The sequence below is a fragment of the Dasypus novemcinctus genome, chromosome 8 (genome assembly GCF_030445035.2).
Source record: "Dasypus novemcinctus isolate mDasNov1 chromosome 8, mDasNov1.1.hap2, whole genome shotgun sequence".
In the NCBI taxonomy this organism is placed as follows: domain Eukaryota; kingdom Metazoa; phylum Chordata; class Mammalia; order Cingulata; family Dasypodidae; genus Dasypus; species Dasypus novemcinctus.
Window position 1 is genome coordinate 42172599 of NC_080680.1, and position 25689 is coordinate 42198287.

At 42.0% G+C, this 25689-nt stretch overlaps 1 protein-coding gene across 30 annotated transcripts in view; it reads left to right on the forward strand.

The window, feature by feature from the left end:
- Window positions 1-25689, forward strand: part of KANK1 (KN motif and ankyrin repeat domains 1) — a 236545-nt gene that overhangs the window by 182587 nt on the left and 28269 nt on the right. For 2 of the 30 annotated variants that reach the window (XM_071216699.1, XM_071216701.1), the window contains exon 1: window positions 12703-12798. The exons of 21 other annotated variants lie outside the window; for them this stretch is intronic. The gene's annotated coding sequence lies outside the window, so the exon portion shown is untranslated. Of the gene's footprint in view, window positions 1-2174; window positions 2606-12702; window positions 12799-23603; window positions 25407-25689 lie in introns of those variants that run through there. 7 more of the 30 variants (XM_071216698.1, XM_071216700.1, XM_071216697.1 and 4 more) reach the window with 6 other exon arrangements.

The following is a 25689-nucleotide window of genomic DNA, read 5'->3' on the forward strand; positions in this document are numbered from 1 at the left end:
ACAAATGCTCTATGGGTGTCAACAAAAAAGGGGAAAAAAAACCACACAAAATAAACACCCAACAGGGTGATTCACTATGTTAAGACTTGAAAATTCAAAACAAAACAGTGGAGTGAGTGTAGCTCAGTGGTTAAGTGCCTGCTTCGCATGTTCAGGGTCCCAGGTTCAATCCCTGGTACCTCCTAAAAAAGAGAACAAGAACTCAGAGCTGTGCTGTTTTTACTAAGACTGGATATTTAGTAAAAGGATTAAAACGGCCTTTCCTACAAGGATTTACATATTCTTTGCTCTGTAGAATTCCCATCGTGAGTATTAATGTTTATTTATATATGCACTTTCCCTCTTCCTTGAAGGACTTGGGTGGACTAGCTGAGCCCATGAAAGTATAGCTAATTTGCTTCCTTTTCCAATGTTTGCCTTTTTCCTTGTGTCCTAGATCATTTTAGTTCATCTCCTTCTGAGAAAGTCTTTTATGGACTTGGAGGAAAATGAGTGGCTAAAACTCACAATTTTTGCTTTTGGGTCCTTTTATAAAAACTGTCTGATTTGATCTGGCATAGTTCTCAAATTCACAAAAGCTATTAAGTCTTGTTCTTTTTTGACAAATATTTTAAAATTGCATTGAGTAAATTTTCTCTAATGAATACCTCAAAGACGCTGCAACCAGGAATTCAGGTTTTATGAGGTTCATTCAAATAGTTGTAGAAATTCAGAGTCCAAAAAAAATTGATTATTTTCTGTTTCCTCTCTTGGCGTCTCTGTTGGATATTTTTGGAGTGAGCCATAACTGATGTACTCATTTCCATATGCTTTAGGAAAAGTATGCTCATGGTTTTCAGAGGCTAAGCCTAGTTCTGCTTTTGGGCTGCAATTCATCATGAAGCCTGACAACAAGAGAAGTTTTAAAATATGCAGCCTCTTCATATATATAGCATTAATGATCCCAGCTGGTAGTTCTGTATGGATAAGTGATCTCACCTCTTAAAAATAAGTCTGCTATTTTAAGACTTTTTTTTTTAAATAGTGACCAGATTTCTTATCCTCACAGTTCGTAGAGAAAGCCATGGCTGAAACTCAGGTTAAATAATTTTTGATAATATTCAGAAGGCTGTTCTAACAGACAGAAAAGCAGAAGTGTAGACACGAGGGGATACTGGGCCAAGGGACAGGTGTTGGATTTGTGGGATTTATCCTTATCTTAAAAGTTAAATCTTTGTGCCCTAATTCCATCTTCTTTGTGGCAAGTCAAATTTGAGGGCTCCAGTGACATTTCTCCCAGCTCTGTCAGAGGTAGTGGGTTTGGTTTCAGTTTTACCATGTAAATCTTTATTTAAAGGAGGTGGTACCTATTTATGGAAGCAATTTGCTATTGATAGTCACAGATCTTTATTTTAGGTCCTCTTTTGTGATTTTTATTTGATTTGAAAAGTTTTCTCTTTGATGGCTCTTTTGTATTTTGGATGTGATCTCTGTGAATATAGAATCAAAAGATAGTCATGTGATTTTCTGAATTTAGTCTCACAATATTTGGTTTAGTTGATAAATCCCATCAACTTTGCAAATGATTTTGTGAAAACATTGATTCAGCTTATCCTGAAAATGTTCCCATCCCTGCCCCCTCTTCTAGTGCCTTTTTCCCTTGCATCAACTTCCCCTTAAGCCAAGGCATTTTAAGTGTTTTTGTACAGTAGGTACTTTAAGAATCTCCTGAGTGAAAAGTGGGAGAAGATTCCTAACTGGAAAGATAAGAGAGAGAAAGATGGGATATCACCAATAATTCCTAAGTCCATCTGCTTAATATCCTTAAAACCCTAGTTGTGTGCATCACGTCAGCTCTTAGTTTCTACTAACCAAAACCAAAAGAATTCTCTCTTCTGCTCTCAGTATATATTCCCCTCCTCTAAGTCCATACACCCACACAGGTACAGCTGATTTATTTCCTTTTCTCCAGCATTTTAGGTTGATTGGGGTGTTTTATTCAAATTAGGGGCCCACCAATGAAGTGTTGTTTGGCAGATTGCCTTCCAACTGGGAGGACAAAGATCAGTCTGTCTTCCCCTAACTTGGCAGAGGAAGTAGAAATACCTGCAAGGCCTATGTGGCATGTACCCTAACCAGTGCTCCGCCCCGTCCAGTGGTGTATCACCCTGATGACATACTGATTTTTATAACACACCAGGGTGGAGACCTGCAAGTCTCTAGGCCAGTGAGGGAGGAGGGAATGGTTTGCATGTCAAAGTACTCCAACAGTGCAGCTTACCGGAAAAAATTGCAAAACACCAAAGCCCTGTGCCACCAGGTTTTTCCATCAGCACCATGGTTTACACAGCTTCCAAATCTGCCCCAGTGACAGCTGTTTGGCAGTGTGAAGGGAAACGGTCACATCCCATCTCAAGCTCTGTGGCTGGTTACCTGCGCCTTCCCAGTAAGGAATCCCAGCATACCTCCTAAGCACTCACACATCACACACGTGCTGGAGCTTTGTATTCTGGGAGGAAGGTACTAGGACATTATTTGGCACTAGAAAATCAGCAGCTGGAATTTCTACTACCCGAGGACTCTGATTTTAAATGAAGAAACCAGAGGCAGAACATCTTCCAGAAAGGTAATGTGGGCTTAGGGATGGGGACTTTTCCTCCAGAGCATTATTCCTTGATGTTCTGTCCCCTGGACAATTTGATGATAAAAAAGTAGACTTTTCAAATAGCGGTGAATTTAAATTGGGGTGTACTTTTGGGACTAGTCAAAGGGATGAAACAAAACTCAGTAGAAATACTGCAATTCACTGTGTTCATTCATTCAGACACTCTTTTAAATGACCGCACGAGAAATTTATTTGGCAGAAGGACAGCCTTCTTTGTATGATAGACTAACCCTCAGGCCCTGTGAAAGATATTTTGTTTTTGTTTTGCCTTATTTTCACTACTTTGTGGTTTTGTTTTGTTACTGATGGATGTAAAGATTAAGGATCATTGAGCTTTATATACTTTGGCTATTTTTCTCTCTCTCCATACACTTTATCTTTCACTAAGTTTAATCTCCATCTATTCCTTTTTCTTAACTCTAAGCCTGCTTTTAGGGCCTTAAATTGACACTGTTTTCCTCTTTGTGGTCTATTTTTATTTCTTTATCCCTGATGCCTGCAAAAATCATGGCAGGCTTTCCCAGTCCTCCATGGCTATAGCCAGCTGAATGCAAAGAGTTATGTAAGAAAAAAGTCTTAGTCTGGACGACCTTCCCAAGATATCTGTTAATTGGTAATATAAGCCCTTCTTTTTCTTCAAGTCCTCCTTCCTTCTTATCTCTCCCAAAAAGGGTTCCCAGATACTCACAGTGGGAAATAATCTCTTCCTCTTCTTTGTTCCAAAAGTTCTTTATATTTCTATCTAGCAAGTGGTTGCCACAGCTTGCTTTTTTAATTAAGAACATGGTTGTGTGCCTCCCTCATCTGTAAACTCTGGCACTTAAGGGGCAGAAACCATGTCATCTTCACCTTTGTATTCACATCTTGCCTAACTGAGTACTCTTCATGGTGTCCACAGACTCAGGGTCCACCTTTGCTGAGCAACCACTTTGTGCTGGCATAATGCAGGGCACTTAGTAAATAGAGAGCAAAAGGCAGACATAGTCCCTGCTTAGCAATTTAAGGGATTGAATTGAGTCCTATCAGTTGACAGTCTGATCTCTCATGCCCTTTGCAATTTCCTTCCAGCCCGTTCTCTCAGGTTCCCAGTTGATTGCTCTGTTAATTCACATTTCCTGAATGAGCGTGTGGCTTTCACTATGTCAGGCACACTTTATTGCTTTCTTCTTCCTCTTTATGACTCAATGTAAGTTGTAGTATCCACTTTGGTCCATCACTTGCTCTGAGGTAGGCTTAAAATGATAATTGTCTATTAAATGCCTTGGGTTCCAGAGAGAGTGACCTGGTATAATGAGGCTGTGCAGGGGTAGGTTATTGTCAGAGTCATTTGGAAGGCTCTCTCTAGCTTCCTTAGCCTCTCTGCTTCTCTCACTGCTTGTTTGCAAACCAGCCACAAAGAGAGGAGGCAGCGCTCCAAACAGTTCCTTTTGCCCCAAGTTTTTTATCTAGTCCAGTTTGGTGGGCAGGTTGAAACTAACCATAAAAATGAGTTATGACCTCTGAGGTAGGAATATGACTAGTTGAACCACTTTCCTTCTCTCCTGCTGTTATTTATTGGGGGGGGAGAGCTTTACAGATCTATCCCTTCTTTTAGATGTGAGGAAATAAACTGCCCTTATTATCCGTTACTATTTACAGCCTTTATAAGGTCTTTGAAGTCATCTTATTTGAAGTTTTAATTCCCTTATTTAGTTCCATGTCCCCTAGTTGTTTTCGTCATTTAGCTTTTTTAATGTTCATTTCAAATCTTAAAAGAAGACATATTGTGAGATAGCTTCTTATTTAAATTTAATGAAAGTAATAATCATGAGGCATCCTGGACTATAAAGAAAAGCCTAAGCTGTGAAAACTCATTATACTCCAGTTTTAAACCTTTAAACGTGTTTGGAGAAATGCAGTTTGTTGAGTAGGGTATAATGAAGATACAGGATTTTTTCCTGTCTTTTAAGATGGGACCATCATCCATAGCATCCTCTTCCTAATTTCACTCTCCTGACTAGAATCTCAAGCTTCACTGGAACACACCCTCCTCAGATTTATTACAGAGTGGTTTCTCCTCAGAAAATCCCTCCTTACATGAAGTTTTATGAGCAGATCCTTCTAATTGAGGCATGTAAAGGTCCTCTTCCCACACCCAACGCGATACACACCTAATAGGAGGAGGAAGAGCTAGAAGTCCTTGCTGGACTTGTTCCTTTAATTTCTCTTTAAGTCCTGTCAACTCCCTTAGGCTGTGATTGAGGTGGGTGGAGAAGCAGCCAGGGTGATGTAAAGGAACTATACCCACTTTCGTCCTTCATTGCAATTATATCAGACACTCAGCTTTTGGGTATCACACTCCATCACTCGTCTGATTACCTCCCACAAGACACAGAGAGGATAGGATGGGTAAACACAGGTGCTAAGGTAGTTGAGGTCTTTGAGAATAGAGAGGGTTTGGAGGGGTCTCAAATATAACAGAAATAACTCAGGCCCTCAAAGAGAGTGGTAGCAGAGCATCATACAAAGTCTGTCTCTGGTAATACTTACAGGTTGTTATGTAGTTTCCATTTATGAGAAAGGAATGGTGGTAAGAATATTAGGATGTTTGGGGTTTGGGGGAGAGAGGTTTGTTCTTATCTATCTTTTAAATCATCCTATTAATAAAAGAGTGAAATTGAAACCTGAGAGATACTAAATTAATATATAACAGAATTTAAATTGTTTGTTCCCCCAATTTGTGTCATAGCTTGTTGCAAAAAGAAAGTTGCAAGATAAAATAAATATAAAATGAGTAAGAAAAGATTGACAGGTAAAAAATGGGGAAAGAAATGAAATTAGAACCCAGATGGACAGCGTGAATTCCCTGTTCAATGTCAAATTGTAGCCCAGTAGCAAAATTGGGATATATTCTGTTTGACCAACCCAATGTTTTGTTTTAATTAAAATTAATTGCCACGATTTAAACAATTAATTTCAATTAAAAGTGACGGTTTCTTCTGTTCCTCTCGAAAAATCGGAAGATCTGGCACCACTAGGTGTGGACTTCCACATGGCCATGGTTGACAGGAGAGGCAGGGCACAGACCCTGTGTTTAGTGGGACGTGTGCTCGGACTCCCCCAACTCATTTGGGACTCCTTCCTTTAAGGTACTGGCCCAGACCCGGAAGGTATTTGAGTTTGTGACCCAGACTCTGAGCATACTTGAATTGCTTAAAAGTGATGTGCTTCCTAGGAACTAAGAAGAACATACTTTGAGTTGCAGATTTTGCTTGGTTTAAAACCTTGATTTTCAATCCTGACAACAGGCTTGAATCACTTGGGGAGCTTTGGAAAATGCTGATGCACCTGGCCCCACACTGAGACATTGTGATTCATTGGGCAGGGGTAGGGTCCCAGCTCAGCTTACGTGGAATTGTTTCAGGTGGTTTGATTGTGCTCTAAGGTTAAGAACTTCTGGTGTAAGTACATTTATTCTGGAAGGTTTCAGTCAGCACCATCACCTTGAATGGGAAAGGGAAAGTTGGCATTTTACTGGGACAGAGCCCTGCCTTGAACTATAAAATGAGGAAATGGCCTCAGAGTCTTTTACAGAGCTCTTTAAAAGAAAACAAACTCAGCCCAACAATTCCACTCCTAGGTATATACACCCAAAGAAGTTGAAAACAGGCACTCAGAGATTTTTATACCAATATTCATAGCAGTGTTATTCACAGTAGCCAAAAGGTGGAAACAACCTGAATGCCCATTGACAGATGAATGGGTAAATAAAAAGTGGTGTATCCATACAGTGGAATATTATTCAGCTGTAAAAAGGAATCACGTTCTGATACATGCTGCAACATGGATAAACCTTGAAAACATTTTCCTGAGTGAAATGAGCAAGGCCCCTAAGGACAAATATTATATGATTCCACTTATGAGAAATACCTAGAATAAGCAAATTCGTAGGACAGAAAGTAGATTACTTGGGGCTTTGGTGAGGGGAGGGGTGGAGAATGGAGACTTATAATTTACTGGATCTGGAGTTTAGGGGTGATGGTAGCAAAATGAATGTAATTAATGGCACTGAATTATACAAATAAAAATAGTTAAAATGACAGCAGATATTATGTACTATATATGTTGTCACAATTAAAAAAAAGAAAAAGAAACAAGTTCTAAATTTGGCTCCCCAGGAAAGAATTAAATTGACAATGTTTTCTGAGCACCTGCAGTGTTCACAGCACATGCTAAGTGAGATGAAGAAGACAAAGCTTCTACATGTGCTTGTAGTGGTTGTAGGACAGGCACACAACCTACTCTGAGAACCCAGTTGGGAAAGGCGGTTGGAAGAATAAGGGAAGACTTCAGACAGAATTAATTTTTAGCTGGTCCTTGCAACCTGGAAGAATTTTGTCTGAGATGGTCAGGGGTACATCGGAAAGGGAAGGAATGATACAAGCAGTAGCACTGAAGAAGAGAATTTAGAGTTTGGTGAGAAAATGGTAAATCACTTAGTTTGGGCTTGTGGAAAAAGAGTAGAGGGAAATAAGACTAGAAAAATCTATTGACTTGGTTGCAGAACCTTGAATTCTACACATCTGAGCTTGGCCTTTTTCTAGGGCAGTGCTTTCCCTTCAGTGGCCTGGGGAGCCAAAAAAATTTTTGTTTTTTTCTGTATCCTTTTTCCTTCTCTTCCCCATCCTTCAGAAATGCTTTGCTCCCTTCCCTCTACCTATCCTCCTTCCCCATCTGAGGCCTGCAGGGGGAATATACAGGAATACCTTCAAGATATTTAGGGCTCAGTTTCCAAACCACTGCAATAAAGCAAATATTGCAGTAAGCAATTCACATGAATTTTTTGGTTCCCCAGTACATATAAAAGTTATGTTTACACTACAGCAGTAGTCTATTAAGTGTGCAATAACATTATTTCTTTAAAAAAACAATGTGGGCAGCGGACTTGGCCCAGTGGTTGGGGCATCCATCTGCCACATGGGATGTCCGTGGTTCAAGACCTGGGCCTCCTTGACCCATGTGGAGCTGGCCCATGCGCAGTGCTGATGCGTGCAAGGAGTGCCGTGCCTTGCAGGGGTGTCCCCGCATGGGAGCGAGCAGGGAGTGCGCCCCATAAGGAGAACCGCCCAGCGCGAAGGAGAGTGCAGCCTGCCAGGGAATGGTGCCGCACACGTGGAGAGCTGACACAACAAGATGATGCAGCAGAAGGGAGGCACAGATTCCCATGCCTCACAACAGAGGTGGACAGGGAAGAAGACGCAGCAAATGGACACAGAGAACAGACAACCCGGGGGGGGGGGGGGGGGGAGGCGGGAAGGAGCGAGAGAAAGAAAGAAATCTTTTTTTTTTTTTAAAAAAAGAGGATCTAAATTTAAAAATAATAAAAAATAAAAAAACAATGTGCATACCTTGATTAAAAAATACTTTATTGCTAGAAAATGCTAGTCATCACCTGAGCCTTCAGTTTGTCAATCTTTTTGCTAATGAACGGTCCTGTATCAAGGTTGATAGCTGCTGACTGCTCAGGGTAGTGGTTGCTGAGGATTGGGATGGCTGTGGCAATTTCATAAAATAGACAACAATGAAGCTTGCCACATTGACTCTTCCTTTCACGACAGATTTCTCTGCAGCATGTGATGCTGTTTGATAGCATTTTACCCACAATATAACTTCTTTCAAACTTTGAGTCAGTCCTCTCAAACCCTGTCACCAATAAGTTGATATGATGTTATAAATCCTTTGTTGTCATTTCGACAGTGTTCATAACACTTTTACCAAGGAGAGGGAGAGAGATGGGGAACGGCCTATCAGTGGAGCATTTGGAGCACACAACATTTATCATTGAAGTTCATTGTGTTAAATGAATGTGGCTCATGGCACCCCACAACAATTACAACAGTAACATCAAAGAGCATTGATCACAGATCACCATAGCAGATATAATAATGAAAAAGTCTGAAATATTGTGAGAATTACCAGAATGTGACAGAGACCTAAAGTAAGCACGTTCTGTTAGGAAAATGATACCAATAGACTTAGTCGCACAGGATTACCACAAACCTTCAATTTGTAAAAACCGCAGCATCTGTGAAGCACAGTAAAGCAACATGCAATAAAACAAGGTATGCCTGTATCTAGTTTACGGCCTTTCAGTGTAATGTACTGTTAATTTAGCAGTAGAGTAGCTGTCAGCCTACTAACATAAACTCCCATCAGTAAAATCCAGAGAATCATACCTACCTCTTAGGATTGTTGTGAAGATTTGAGTTCAAATCCTTAATGCATTTGAAACAATGTCTGGCATGTAGTAAGCACTATCCAGAGGAATTGTACAGAGTGGATAGTGGGAGAAGACGGGTCACCGAAGGCCGTAGGAGACTGATAACCCAGGTGCATCTGTGCTAGAGCTGTGAAACTTGAAGGGCGTTGACAATTGGATAACAGGAAGAAGAGTTGGGGTTGGAAGGTAAATTCAGTGTTGGATGGCAGGAAACATGTGTCTCAGGATGTCCAAAATGTAAGTCGCTATTAACACTCGCTCCTTAGTTTAGCTTTGGTTTGATCTCTAGACCATGGGTCAGACTTTTCAGGAATAAATGTTTTGCTGCAGTAAATCCTGTCAGCTTCAGAAGAACTGTGGGTTCAGATACGCTTAATGCAGCCCTAAGCTCTGAAGCCTCCCACCACCCAGGGATAACGACCGTATCACAGAAGCCTTTTTTTTTTTTTTTTAGGTACCTGGGTGGGGATTGAACCCAGGACCTTGGATGTGGGAAGCCGGCACTCAACTGCTGAGCCACATGGCTACCCTGAGTTGGGTTTTTTGTTTGTTTGCTTGTTGATTGTTTTGTTTTTAGGAGGCACCTGGGACCAAACCCAGGACCTCCCGTGTGGACAGCAGGCGCTTAATGGCTTGAGCCACATCCGCTCCCCTCACGGAAGACTTTTAAAGCCCTCAGCAGGCTTCCCTTCACTGGGAGTCTTCTCTGGCTACTCTCTGCCTACCAGGAAAAGCCTAGAGCACGTGGTCATCTTCCCAGAACTTTTGACTTCTTCCTTTGTACATATATCGAGTGAGAGAGAGAGAGAGTAAAGGTGCTTAGATGTGTTTTCCGACCTGTAGTTGCAAACTTTGTGACTGATGGTTTCCAAGAGGAGTTCTTTGTCATCCTTTGATAAAGGACTGGACATTTATTTGCATACAATGACAATTTCTGCTGGAACCCACCTTTTAAAAGCACTTAGGCAAACACACATAGAATCAGATGTAAGCCACTTTAGCAAACAAAAATTTACCTTAAACTGCTTTATAAAGTAAGTCTCATTCTTACCAGAACACATAATTTATGAAATACAAATTTAACCATTTATTGTAACTGATCAAGAAACATTACATACTAATGCTTTCCTTATTTTCATTCTTAACGACTCTTGAAGTTTGAAACTTGATTGACTTAATAATATCAGAGCTTTCTAAAACATAGAAGAAAATCTCTCTGTTAAAAGCAAATGACAAGACAAATCTGAAGGAATTGGGGGGGTAATGGAAGTGTTCTTAAACTGTATTGTGGTGATGTCTGTATAACTGTATACATTTACTCAAACTCATCAAGCTATACACTTAAAATAGGTGTCTTGTGGTATGTAAATTATATTTCAACAAATCTGTTTTAGATGTGACCCTTCTCCACCAAAAACAAGGGTGTGGTGGGGGAATACGCCCAACTCAAATCTCTTATATAATGGAGGTGTTAGAGGATAAAGTCATTTGTTATTCTTGTAAAACATGAAACTTAGGTCTTTATTTTCTTCCCCTCTGTCTCCCCCGCCCTGCTGGTTTTGCTGTCTTTGTTCATTCACTGTGTGATCTTCTGTATCTATTTCTCTTTTTGTCTTTTCTTCTCATCTTTCTCCTCTAGGATTCACCAGGACTCCATCCTAGGGGCTCTGATGTGGAGAGAGATTCCCTGTCAAATTGTGCCACCTCAGTTCCTGGTCTCTGCAGCACTTTGCTCTAACTCTCCCCTTCATCTCTCTTTTGTTGCATCATCTTGCTGCGTGACTCACTGTGCGGACACTGGCTCACGGCGCGGGTACTTGGCTTGCCGCATGGGCAGTGGGTCACCATGCATTCACGTGGGCATTCAGCCCACCATGTGGGCATTCGGCTCACCGTGCAGGTACTCGGCTCACCACACGGGCGCTCAGTTCGCCGCACAGGCACCCACATGGGCACTTGGCTCGCCACGTGGGCACTTGACTTAGCACACGGGCACTGGCTCACCACACAGGCACTGGCTTGCCGCGCAGGCACACTTTCTCTTCTTGTTTTTCACTAGGAGGCCCCAGGGATCGAACTTAGGTGTTCCCGTATGGTAGGCGGAGGCTTTATCACTTGAGCCACATCTGCTTCCCTGAAACTTAGTTCTTTTTTTTTTTTTTTTAAAGATTTATTTATTTCTCTCCCCATATCCCCCCATCCCGGTTGTCTGTTCTCTATGTCTATTTGCTGTGTCTTCTTTGTCTGCTTCTGTTGTTGTCAGCAGCACGGGAATCTGTGTTTCTTTTTGTTGTGTCATCTTGTTGAGTCAGTTTTCCGTGTGTGCGGCACCATTCCTGGGCAGGCTGCACTTTCTTTCACACTGGGCGGCTCTCCTTATGGGGTGCACTCCGTGTGCGTGGGGCTCCCCTACACGGGGGATACCCCTGGGGGGCGCGGCACTCCTTGCATGCATCAGCACTGCGCATGGGCCAGCTCCACATGGGTCATGGAGGCCTGGGGTTTGAACCGCGGACCTCCCATGTGGTAGACGGATGCCCTAACCACTGGGCCAAGTCTGCTTCCCTGAAACTTAATTTGTAACTTACTTCTCTTTGCCTCAGTGTGTTTATATGGTATAAAACACCCCCAAATGAGTCCCACTGTCTTGAAAAGTTTAATCTTTATAGCTTCACACAGAAAAATATGTCTCTACAATGATCCCTCCCAATACATCCAGCCACCTGGGATGTGTCATCAGTAAGAGGCAGGACGGCTTGGAAGGTGGGAGGGTCTGTGCAGGAATGAAGATGACCCAGACAATAGATTCTCATACCACTTTGGCTCTCTCCATACAGCTATTTTGTGTTTTGAATTTCGCAAAGCAGTCCTTTCAGAGTCATTCTTAATCTTTGTTGATCTCTATTTTATTGTTTAGAAACTGGCTTTGCTTGTTTGTCCTGTGACAAAGTTTGGTAAATCTTGTTCTACTGTAGCCATGTTTCTACTCAGTGTACTTAGCAGAGGTGAAGAAGGGGTTAAAACTGTTTTGTTTTGAGGTTATAAATTTAAACCATTAGAAGGACATATCATTCTTATTAATTTTATAAAGCAGAAATAAAAGGTTTCCCAAAGATATTATTGCTCCAAAACAATGCACTTGTTTGGGAACTACTCCCATGTCTTTGAAAATCACATGATCCAATTTGGATAAAATATTTAAGGGAATAGGAAAAACGAGGCTTGGGTCTGTATCTTACAAATGGTGCGTGGTTTTAGCCTTCACATTACATGTTGCGTTAAATCCGAATAACCAAAAAGAGAAACTGCTCGCCTCCAGCCAGCCTGGGTCCAGCATGAGACTGAATTATTTCCTTCATAGGCCGCCTGCGTGGTTGCGTGGCTGCAGGTCAGATTTGAACAGGGAGCCTTCTTGCACTGGAGGGCTTGGCAGGGTGGGGTGGTGGTGTTGGGAGGGGTAGGGGCAAGATAGGTCAGCCCAAAGAGTAAAGAAACATTTGCTGACTTCTTGTCTAAATTCTTCTTAGAATTAGGTTTTCTGCCACATTTTTAGGTTAGTATTTCTTGTATCTAAAAAATTTTGAGAAATTAGAAGGTAGGATGGGAGGGATCTGTTTTTGGCTCTTTTTTTTCTGCTTTCCTTTATTTAGATTCTTGCTAGCAATTTTGTTCATTGGTAGTTTTTGCTGTCTCACAGATGCCTGGAGTCCTGGAATTAAACTCCGTGGCCAGCAGGCTGTTGGTTGGTCAGGAAATTCCAAATGGGTATAAATAAATTCTTTGCAATAGCTCCTGGGTACTTGGCCTGCTGATGTGTGTTCCCTTTAATGCCGAGGGAAGTATGCCTGAGACTTAACTTCCTGCTTGCTGAAAATTACGGTTACTTTGTTTCTGGGTGAGTAAGAATGCCTAAAAAAGAAAATCAGAGGAGACCATTACACTTGGGGGGGCGGGGAATATAAACTCAAGCTCTGTATGTTACAAAAAATATTTTTATTACAAGCTGGAAAGAATAATTCAGTACTTAATTTTGGGTTCAGTGAAAAGTTCAACTTTAGCTATGGCTTAACATAAAGGTGTCATTGTTGTGGGAGTGAAAGGTTGTACTATATGCTAAGGTTTGAGTTTTGAGGTTTTGGTTTATTTAAATTCCAGAATTTCCTTTTTTGTTGCTTAATCCATCTTTGGTCTTTTGTTTTCATCTCTACTTTTCTAGTGGGGAATTGCTCAATGTGCCTTAATACAGGTTTCTTTTTCTTATATAAGTACTATAAAAAATAAAAAGGACAGGGAGCTGGGTCTCATACAAATAGTATAGTTTTCTATAACTATATAGAAAAAAGGAAAAAAACATATACTGTTTTGTTCGAAAAGCCCTTTTTAAAATCCCAAAGTTTTAGATTGTGCTACTTTCCATAAAATTACCCTTTGAACTAGCACATTTCCTGTTTAAGCTTAGAGCAACATGTTTTTTAAGAAAGTTTGGAAAACAGTATTTAGTCCCCAATCTAGTTCTCTTCTTTGTGGCTGTATGTCGACAATAATTCTTTAAATTAGACGTTGGACATTGGAAAATAGTAGATGAAGAGCAAGTACTGAGGTGCCCATGGCATCTTGGCTATTTCGAGACAGATTTTGAGCGAAGAGTTGCTACATCTTGTGGTAGGCACTAAAAACTGGAGAAGAGGGCCATTGTATGAACCTCAAGGCCTCTGTTGCCATCACGTGCCTTCTTAGCACAATGTGCCTTTTATTTATTAAGAAATGGCCCTTTCCATTCCCAGGAACAGTAACCCTTTCCACTTTCTTCCCCTTCAGTCCTCACCTACAGTCTGGCTTTTGGACTATTAAGGCATGCCCAAAGTAGAACTGATAATACAGCCAAAGGAACTGATGATACAGCCAAAGGGAAACTGTGTTTGGGGATCAGTAGGTTGTGCAGTTACGATGTGACTGGAAAGGTGGTGCTAAAAGGAATAGCAGAAAGCATGGCCACGGCACTGTCTGCCCACACTCAGCTGCTCTGACATTGACTGCAATGAATGTCTTTCTTCCCTCGGTCACGTGGCATGTGATGCTATGAAATTTTGTGTAAAACTTAGAGTCATGGGCTGGAAGCGACCTTTGGCAATCCAGTCCCACCATCCCCCTTGTTTTACACACTCAAGCCTTGCTGAGGTATTGTGCCTCCCGTCCCCTGCTGCCTAGTACTTGTCCATTAACTAGGAAATATTTATAGCTCCTGTTCCTGTTTCATGAAAAGAAAAGTGTATCCTAATTTAGGCAGGCCCTGTGGCTCCCTGAATGACCGCTGCAGAGGCATGCTTGGTAGTTCCGACGCGCACGGTCCTTGCCTGGGATATTAAAAGAGTGCTCTGCTTTTGCACTTCCTTAGAGGCCGCTGGATAGATGGCTCAGCAATCAGCACATACTTCCCCCCCTTATTGTAGGGGGCGATAGTTTCACCTGGCCATAATACACTTCTAAATGTTGGGGGGGTGTTTGTCTACTTTTGCTTTTGTTTTATTTGACCTTTAGCGTTGAAATCTCCTTCCCGGGCATAACTGATGCTGGGCAAGGACTCCCCAGTTGAACTAATCGACACCTCCCCTCCCCTCTCTTGAGCCCAGGGTGCGTGCACAGTTACACATACACAGCCTCCGCAGGGTCCAGCCCGCAGCTCACTCCTCCACTCTGCAAAGGGAAGGAAACCAGCAGAAATTTAGACTTCATGATTTTAGCAGACGAGACAGTTATAGTCTGGTGGGGGAAGACAGACTGGTGCCTGCTAACTGTAACAGGTCAGCAAATATAGGCAGCGTGCTTGAGAGCATGGAGCGGGGAGAACAGAGCAAACAGGTTCAGAAGAGGCTCCCCAGACGATGCCCTGGTGGACGTGCCTGGTTTTGACAGGGAAGAGGCTGGGGACCTGCATGCTGAGTGGAGCAGAGAGAATGGGCAAAGGCAGAGGGGCTTGAAAGGTGCTTAGTCTGGAGAGGCTCAGAGCAGGAGGAAGCTGGCGGTGCTGGACTGGGGCCATGTTGTTGAGGACTCTCAGTGCCAGAGAAAGGAGGTTTTATAAAATGGGGCTCCTGCTACATCAATCTGCAAAATTTATAATTGAGAGGCTCTACAGGTTTCCAGGGATACCTCAAACAAATGTGAAATTCCTCAAAGAATATGTAATATAGGAGAGCAGAGACATCAGCTCCTGAAAATACGGTGCTCTATTTGTAATAAGAGCAACAATAGAGTCTTGGCTGTGCTCTTTTCCATCTATTCTCTGTCATTAGTCCTCCCTGTTAGCAAAGGCAGAGCCCTGGGCGGGCCTGGGTAGGGCAGTGTGGCTTGGCACTGGGAGTGCACAGGAGCTGCCGGAGAGCAGGGTCGCTGCCCTTCCTCCTCTCCCTTCTCCACGGAGACACTGCCAGGGTCAAATGTCCTCTTTGTCTCACTGACATTTTCAGTCTCTGCTATTCCCATCTTAGAGTTTCAAAAATGGAGCCAGTCTGCCCCCTGTGTGCTAAATCAGGGTCCACATTCCCTAAAGTGACCGCTCTTCTTCCTGCCATCACTCATACCACATCTGTCCCTCCAAGATTAGACTTATCCTGCTTTCCTGACATCCAGAAAAGGAAATCCCGTAACTTCTCTGTTTTGAGTCATCCATTGGTTTAAGGAAAAATATTATCTTTTTAAAGAACAGAATGAGGTAATGGTTAGAGCACTGGAAAATGAGTCTGAAGACCTGATTCTGGTCTCAAGCTCTGCTCAATGTAGCTGAAAAACATGTGTCAGTTCTTCTCAGTTTCTTCCTCAATATAGGGGATAGAGTAAGCTGCAGGACCACAGGCCAAAGTGCAGACAAGCTCTCGGGTCTGGTGTTTTTAACATATGCCCTACTTTCTAGTGCAGTAGCTGAAACTCACATGGTGCACATGTGACACCAAGAGGAAAGTTGAACGGTCCATAGAAAACTTAGTGGAGGATGCTGAAGAGAATTTTAATATATAGTCTAGCATCTAGCCAGAGCAGCCTTACCGGAATGCAAATCTGATAGTTGCACTCCCTTGTTTAAAATCCTTCAGTGCTTAAATACCCCTAGCATGACTCCCAGGGCCCTGCAAGGCGAGCTCCGTCACCTTTCTCCTCACTCTGGGCGTTCCTACCAGGCACAGTCATCTTTTCCATTCCTCAAAGTGGCCGGTTTTGCATACACAGTTTCCTCTGTATAGAATTTCCCTCATCCTCTTCCCCCCATGCACTTTGCTTAGTGGGCTCTCAATTGCTGCTGCTTGGGAGAAGACTCCCCATCCCCGTCTCCCTAGCATACTTTTTACTGTATTTTACTTTCACAGCAGTCAACACAGTTGTCATTTATTCTTTTTTTTTAAAAAGATTTATTTATTTATTTATTTATTTCCTCTCCTCTTACCCTGCTGTTTTTGCTGTCTGTGTTGTCGTCTCTTCTCATTTTCTCTCCTCTAGGATTCACCGGGTTTCGATCCTGGAGACCTCTGATAGGGACAGAAGTTCCCTGTCAATTGTGCCACCTCAGTTCCTGATTTCTGCTGTGCTTCACCTTGACTCTCCCCTTGTCTCTCTCTCTCTTTTTTTTTTTAAAGATTTATTTTATTTATTTCTCTCCCCATTCCCCCCGTTGTCTGCTTTCTGTGTCCATTTGCTGTGTGTTCTGTGTCCACTTGCATTCTCGTCGTGCACCACTGGGAAACTGTGCTGCCTTTTTTTTTTTTGCTGCTGTTGTTGTTGCTGTTGTGTCATCTTGCTGCATCAGCTCTCCGTGTGTGGGGTGCCACTCCTGGGTGTGCTGTGCTTTTTTCGCACAGAGTGGCTCTTCTTGCCAGGCGCATTCCTTGCGCATGGGGCACCCCTACACAGGGGACACCCCTGCGTGGTATGGCACTCCTTGCGCGCATCAGCACTGCGTGTGGGCCAGCTCATCACATGGGTCACGAGGCCCTGGGTATCAAACCCTGGACCCTCCATATGGTAGGTAGACGCTCCTATCAGTTGAGCCACAACCGCTTCCTGCTTGTCTCTCTTTTGATGCATCATCTTGCTGTATTACTCACTTACACAGGGCACTGGCTCACCACACGAGCACTCGCGCGGGCACTGGCTTGCTGCACAGGCACGCTTTCTCTTATTTTTCACCAGGAGGCCCCAGGGATCGAACCCGCATTCTCCCGTATAGTAGGCAGAAGCCCTATCACTTGAGCCACGTCCGCTTCCCCATTTATTTTATTTTTTTATTTTTCTTTCATCAGTGTGGTACATTCATTGCATTTGATGATGTCATTTATTCTAGGGATCGCTCATCTGTCTCTTCTACCCATTTTGCATAGGTCCTAGCAGTGTTTGGCACATGGTTGGTTCTTAATAAATATTTACTGGATGAAAAAATAAATCTACCTTTCAGTCTAACAGTTGCATCTTCCCTAGATTAGCATATAGGGTGAGGGAATGGCTTTCTTGAAATATGGAATAGCTAGTAAGGAAATATTGATGGGAAACAATGGAAGAGGTAGGGACAGTGTACTCAGATCAGCTGTGAGAGGAAATCTAAAAATCTAGGGGGAGAAGAAATTGTAAAGAGTTACAAATAGGAGCAACACTGCCACATTTTAACTTAGCCATGTAAATAAACCAAGCCTGTAAAATCACAGGTATGCTACATATGGCATTCTGATATTTATTTTGCTTTCTTTAATGTTGTCATTTTATTTGCATGAAGGGTTTGGGTATCTGTTTAAAACAACCACAACTTGAGAAGTCTAAGTGAACTCAAGGTAAGCAGTATAATCTCCATGGGATACTCGATTTCCATGGCTTCCGGCTTTGTAGGATGGGGACTATGCAGCAAGTGTTCATCATGTGGTGAATGAATGGATGGATTTGTTTAGCTAGGAGGGGAGAAAGGTTTAAAAAGACTCTGGTAAATGCAGGACCAAGAGAAAATCTCAGGATGTCAAGATTCTCTTTAAACAGAAAGAGGGACACTGCATTATTATCCTTTTTCTGGAATCAAGTGTTCTCTAAAACATGGTATTTCTCACCTATATTTGGTGCAGGGAAGATCCTTGTGGCTAAAAAGCACTTAATGCTAACAGTGTCATTAGCAGAATCTTCCTGTTAAACCTGTTGAGAACATTATCTCTCTGTTCCATGCCAGGTACGGATGATTTCCCAACTCAATTAGTTTCACCCTCTGAATAATTAGCTTCATGAGAATTTTTCTTTCTCCCCAAGTTCATCCTCCTGGTTTTCTTTCCCAACTCTAGACTTTAGCTGACGTGGAATCTTTTGACTACTTGTCAGCAACAGGATGCTTATACTCTGCCACTCTTAAATGAGGAATCTATGATTTATTATGCATTTCTCTGGGACCAGCTTAGCTCTCAAGGAAAAATCTTCATGGTTTATGTGAGAAGGGCCAGTATGGTAATGGGAATTAGCAGAGTGCTTCAGTTTCAGCAGACAGGTAGAATATCTGGTGAAGGAAAACACACTGTGTGAGAGTTGTGGCACATGGGGTGCTGATTTTTCATTGTGCCATTAGTTGGTATTGGGTCTTAAGTGAGCAGCTATGAAACCAGAATGAAGTTGACTGCATCCTAATTAACAAAGTAATAAAATCAAAGTTTTTTCCACTTAAAATCCACCAGGACACATTTCAGAAACCTCCAGTGCTTTGACTCATACTAAAGAATAACTTCCTATGGTAGAATATGTAGAAAAGTACTTAGTGCTTGCTCACTCAAAAGTGGCATTTTTTCGAGAGTCAATCACTTTGAATGTTTTACTCTATATACTGTTTGTAGCACAGGTTTTCCCAACCTCTGCACTATTTTAATTTGGGACAGGATAGTTCTTTGTTGGGATTTGGGGGTCTGTCCTGTTTTTCCAGGCTGTTTAGCAGCATTCCTGGTCTCAACCAATAGATGCCCATAGTACCATCACTTCCTCTAGTTGTGACAAACAGAAAATGTCTCCAAACACTAACACATGTCCCCTGGGGAACCAGGGAGGGAGAACAAAATTACTTCCATTTGAAAACTTCTGCTAACAAGTTAGTATCCCCAGACCAGATTCCTACCATCTGACTTTTCTGTCTCCTGCAGAATACATTTATTTTTACATCTTCCCACACCAAATATTATTTGAATGATAAATTTAGTTTCTTTAAAAAGTTGAAATCATATAATACCTTATGAATCCAAATGAAATGATTTTTCAAATACCTATATATCTCCATTTCACTTTCTTAATGTAGAATTGCAAGAAAATTTCTTGACTGGGCCCCTCTCATGGAAATCTTAGTTATATAGGAGATAAATACCTAAATAGTAGAATTATCATCAGTTTGTTGATTTCAGCTTCTCTCCTAATGCATGTGAATTTATGCTTGGGGAGTTGTTTCCAATTGGTGTTGTCACCTTCAGTGTTTGGTGACCCCCAAATGACTGTATCAACTGGGCTGGAAGAGGGAAGGAAGGAGGACTCTGTGACACCTCTGATATCTAGGTGGTAGGTTGGCTCAGATTCTATGCTGAACTGAGAAGCATGGCCCATCTACTTCCCTTGACAAGCAAGTATAAATTCTGGTGATTCTGCCACTTACATGGCTGTTTGCTTCACTTTTCCCTTGCATTTTATTTTGTTTGTTTTTCCCCCTGTATTCCTAACCACCCCTAGATTGTGAGCCTCATGAAAACAGGGACCTTGTCTCTGTTATTTCCATTTGTATCCCCAGCTCTCAGAACAGTGTTTGGTAAATAGTAAGTGAAAGATAGATAATGATTAGGGCTAACATAACTTGAGGCACCACAAACTTGCTGGCATAAAACAAGAGAACCTTGTTCTCTCTCTGTTCTGGAGGCTAGAAATCCAAAGTCAAGTTGCTGGCAGCACCCTGCTCTCCCTGGAGGCTCTGAAGGAGGTAGCTGCTGACGACCTGCGGCTTGTGCGCACATTCCTCCATCTTTGCCTCTGTCCTCACCGGGCGTTCCGTGTCTGTGGCATTCTACCTGTGTGTCTGTATCCACATTTCCCTCCTCTCAGAACACCACCAGTCATTGGATTAAGGCCCACCCTAAGCCAGGGTGACCTCATCTTAACTTACTACATCTGCAATGACCTATTTTCAAATGTGGTCACATTCACAGAGACAGAGCAGTTAGGACTTCAGCAGATCTTTTTGGGAGACACACTTCAACCCACAATAGTGCATTATCAGTACTGGTTATGAATATCAATTGAATTAATGAATAATTTTTTTTATTTGGCCCACACTTCTTGGTTGGGTATTATAATATTGTAACTGCTTCCCTTGAATTTAATTGCTTTTCCTAAATCACTCCACACACAGTTGTCTGGACAATCGTTGTTGCCACCCTTTAGCCCCTAGCACAGGGTGTCATTAAACAGACGTGATTTCCCTGCCCCAGAACTGGGTCAGCCAGTAGTCATCACCCTCTCTGTCTAACCTTGTCTTTTCTTGGACTGCACCAGAATGGTCTGCCCTTTACCATCTCTTTCCTTTTCACTGATTCATCACTTCCCTTGTCTTCAAAACTCATTTCCTCCAGAAAACTGCCCCTAGCTAACTCTCTTCCATTTGCTCACTGGTGCTCATACCATCATGCTGTGCTTGTTGGTAATCTGTCCTTGTAACTGATCTCAGTTAGGATTATGTTTGGGGTGTTTAGCATTTGTCTCCAGCTAAACAATACATCCTCATTTTATTTCTAATAAATTCTTCCTTCTCTTTCCACTGAATAAGACCATTTTCTACACCTAATTAAGCTTTCAAGAAATGCTATATAATGAAGGTATAGGTGGTGCCAGAAGCAGTCTCCATCACTGCATTTCCAGACATTCAGAAGTTATTATATAAGCGCCAGGGAGAGCCTTCCATTCCAAAATATTTAGTTGGAAGCTATTACTTTCAGAATTCCAGTTGCAGATATATCCAGCAGTTTTTGGCTACAGGAAAGCAAGCAAAGCTCATAAATCAGAAAAGGCACTGAAGAATCTCCTTATAACCCACTTAGACTTTTTTTTTTAACTTCTACTTTTATTCTTTCTTATTCTTGAAATTGCTAATTTTTGTTTTTTTTTTTAAACCAGGTGTCCCAGTGATCGAACCTGGGTCCTCCATACGGTAAACGGGAGCTCAATTGCTTGAGCCACAGCTGCTTCCTGCCAGATTTTTTTTATAATTAAAAAAAGCTTTATTTTAACATCTCCTGGTTTATCATTTATAGTGTTTTTCTTCAAGATCTAGTCTTAATTTTGTGGGGGAAGGGCAAAAGGGAAGGCTGCTGTGTCCGTTAGAATTTAATTTAGCTGCAAGTAACTGAGACCTAAAACAAATAATAGGTAAAATAGAAAATAGAGGCTATTCCTCTTTCACTTAGAAGTAGAAGGGTAGGCTCTCCTAAAGTAGTATAGTACCGCTGATCCACAAAGCCCTGAGGCACCCAGGTGCTTTCCAGCACATTGTTCCTCCAGCCTTAGGAGCAATATCAGCTCATGCTCCAGTCATCATATCTTCATTCCAGGCAGCAGGGTGGAAGAAGGAATGAAGAAGAAGGGAAACCAAAGAGCTATTCCTCCTGGGAGTTGCTCCATGATATTTCTTTAACTATAAGGGAGGTTGAGGAAGTAGACTCTTTATATTTGCTAAGCTAAAAATAGAGAGTTTTCTATTAGTATGGAAGACTGGGAGACCACATACTGAGGAATATGTATCTATCAGTCTTTACCACAGCTGCCTCTGTTTATCCCCCTCCCAAAAGAACTTTCTCAAAATACATTTTAGTATATCTTGCTTTCCAAACAATGACTTTATATTTTTAAATAATGAATATCTGTGGTGTAAAATTTTACAAAACACAGAGCAAAATAAAAATCACCCCTAATCCCACCACTGTAAGATAGCACTGAAACAAGGTCATGTAAGAAATGTCCTTAACACTAATATATAATGAGCAACTTGAATCTACAGAGGCTTGAGATTTTTAAAAGTTTACTGTGTTATATATATTCAATGATTCATTCCTTCAATAAATATTTTTTTAAAAGATTTTTACTTATTTCTCCCCCCACATTCGTGTGCTCTGTGTCCACTTGTCTTTTCCTTAGGCGACACCAGGAACCCAATCATAGGGCCTTTCAGAGTGGGAGAGAGGTGCTTAATCTCTTGCGCCACCTCAGCTCTCTGGTCTGCTGCTTCTCTTAGTACCTCTTCTCTTTGTCTTTTTGTTGCATCATCTTGCTGGGCCAGCTCTCCACTCGGGCTAGCTTGCCAAATGGGCCAGCACTCTCCTCAGGCCAGCTCGCCATGCAGGCCAACACTCCACATGGGCCAGCACTCCACTTGGGCCAGCTCGCCGTGCAGGCCAACTTGCCCTCACCAGGACGCCCCAGGAATCGAACCCTGGACCTCCCATATGATAGATGGGAATGCAGTCACTTGAGCCACATCCACTTTCCTTTGATAAACATTTTTAAATATACACTTTGTTCATAGTATCTTGTAAATTGGGGTGTGGTTGGGAGTGGGGAAAGTGAAGAAAATTTTAAAATTTTTGTTCCCAAGATGCTCTAAGTCTAGCATAGGGAGGTAAGGCATACATATATGAAACGGCTGGGAAGAAGTAAGTCCCATATTTATGTTAATGTGCATAAAGGCAGACTAGAAAGCAAAAGATTTTTTTAAATGACACTGGATATCTATTGTAGAATAATTTATACCATGGACAATTATTTATAAACATTACACCTTGAGAATACTTCTCACTTTTTCAGCTGCTGGAGAATGACCCTTGAATTACAAATCCTTCAGGTAGTCTGGCTTATTACTCAGTGTTCAGTGAACATTGATCATACAAACCCAGCAAGGTTCACTATAGCGCTGGTAAAAGCATTATTAGGAAATAATAAATCCTAACATGGTTAAATTTAAACTTCTACTGATACCCAAATTTAGAAGTCCAAAATTCATTTGGGAATAATTCAGCATGATCCTTGCCTTTTGTGATTTCTGTGAGTGTACTTCAGAAATAACTAAGGAAGGGCTGGTTAGGTTTGGTGTGTTTTATATTCAAAATCTTAAAATTAGTTCATTTCATTTTAAAAACATCTTATAAAGGGAAAAGGAACAACAAAAATTAACCTTTTCTATTGAAAATACTTAAGGTATAATGTTAAGTGAGAAAAGTAGCTGTGTTAAATAGACAGTAAAGCCTAGACAGTTATAGCAAAATATTAACAACAGTTGCCACTAAATGGTGAGATTAAAAATCGCTTTTTTTCTCCTTTAGATGGTTTTGTGCGTGACAATTTTTAACAAGCTGGTACTACTTTTGTAACTGGAAAAAGGTTTTTGTTGTTTTAAGATTAAAAGGAAAGGAAACTTTTACCTGTGGAAAGGTCCAGTTGAAGTTAGTTTTAAAGGATAGTTCCTTTTTAAGAGCCAGTATGGAGAGGGGTTCCTGCCTGGCTCCAGAACCAGGGGAATGGGTTGGGCTGGGTTAGTGATTAGAACCTGCGGAGAACAGTGGGCGTTTGTGCCTCTGCTTCTAAGGTGGCTGAGGCGCTTAGTTTTCCACACAAGAACACATACTCTTTCATGAAGAAGTGACTGGTACAGGGAAGACAGAGCCTCTCTGTGGAGATGGGTAAATTGCCGGCTTTATTTTCATTCCTGGCAAAATTAGAACGAACAACACACATTTTCAAAAGATCCCGGTTTCCTGTTTGCATTGAGAAAACAGGGAATGCCGAGCAGCCGAGTGTGCTGCAGGGCAGTGTAACTGAAGCCGGAGAGAGACTTCATTGGTGAAAACTCGGCCTATGGTATTTGTGCGTGGTCTGGCTGAGTTTACGCGAATATTGAGCCTCCTTTCCTTATGGGGCGAGGAATGAGCGCGTCCGAGGCAGGGCCCTGGCGCGCCGCCAGCAAACGAGCCCGTGTCCAGTGCGGCCGGGCGGGGAGCGCGGCAGGCCCCGGCGGGCTCCCGGTAGGTGCGCGGCGGGCGGGCCCGGGGGAGCGGGCAGATTTCCCCAGGCCGGGGCCGGGGACAGGGCTGGGCGCTCCGCCCCGGGACCCCGCAGCTTCTAGCGGGGTCTCCTGTAGAATTGCCGGCTCACGCAGGCGCGTCCCAGCTCGGTGAGCGCCGTCTGCACCGATCCTGCAGTTTCTCTTTGGTTGTGGAATTCCAGACAGCACGGGAAACAGGTCTGGCTGCATATTTTGAGCGAGTGTGTGTTTTCTCCATGTGGAGTTGAAAAGTTAAAGAGAAAGACGCATTTTCTGGCGTGGGCACAAGTTTCCATCACAGGCACTTTTTATCTGCTTATCTCTTAGGCTAGAAAATTAGAATTTTTTTTCAAGTGTGTTAGAATCGAATGTAGTGCCTAATCTCTAACAGAGCAATTTAATACTTACAGTGAGCACATGATTAGTGTATTACATAGTTATTCCTCTGTTTGAAATCTTCTTGGTACTTTTCTTTCCAACATTTAAGGGGAAGGAGGGTGAATAGAGGCAAAAGAGTACTAAGACTTATTTCAAGCATTCCCGAAATCAGGTGTGAATGGTCAGCAGTGTTGGGGATTGGGAATAGAGGTGGGAGAACACTTGCTGGAAATCCTGCAGCCTTGACAGCTATCAGGCGGGTGTCTTTGCCCCATAGGGGCAGAAGTACAGGTGCCTTATTTTCTCACATTGCCCTCCTGTCCTTAGCTCTAAAAATGTAAAGCTTGTTTAGTTTAGAGTAACTCTATCAAAACAAATTACTTGATTCTACAATTTAAACAAAACCATTCTTGCCTTTAAATTTTGAAATGCATAGCCCAGGTCAGCAGCAAGGTCTATGCTGTGAAAGGTTCTTGTGTTTCCTTTTTTTTCTTCAAATGTTTGGTTTAGCCAGAAGTAGCGTTTGCTAACTGTCACATGATCCAGTGGTCAGAGTATAGGTTTGCCCTTATTTTCATTCTCCTTTGCATCTGTTTGGATTCATCACAAATACAAAACAAGGTATTCTTGGAATAGTGAATGTTTTGTCCCAAAGAAGGTGAAGTAAAGAAAACTCTTCCTCACAGTTGGTAGAGTATTTTTGTTCTTTGGTTTGTACATGGAGAGACACTTAAGAGAAAGGGAAGACTTGTCTGAAATAGAGTCGAAGCCTTTGGGTTTTTTTGTTTTGATTTCGGGTTTTTTTGTTTTGTTTTGTTTTGTTTTGTTTTACCCGTGCTGCAAGGACAAGAGGACTGGGCTGCAGGAGCTCAGTGTCCTCTATGTCATGATTTTCTGGCAAGGAAAGCATCAAGGCAAATTGTGATCTTGTGGAGGTGGTCAGGTACTGAGGGGCTGCACGGTCTGCCAAAGGGGATCTAGGAAGGCTGAACCGTCTGCCAAAGAGTGGAGCTGGAAGGACTCATGCATCCCAGTGTCCTGGATCTGCTTCTGACTTGGTGTGTTATTCTAAGACTCTTAACTTCTCTGCCTCAAATTACACTTGTAAAATAGGACTTTTAGCATTTGCTGCCCATACTTAGAGGAACTGTAGAGGACAAAAGAAACGATCTATTTGAAAACCCTTTCAGGTGTTTTTTTTTAATGCATTCTTTAAAAAAAATTTTTTTTGATATTTAGTAAAGACTCCTAAGTGCTTGACTTTTTAAAATCATTATCTCATTACATTCATTTTAACAACCTTATGAGTTAAGTACTTGTATCTCCACTTTTCTCAGGGGG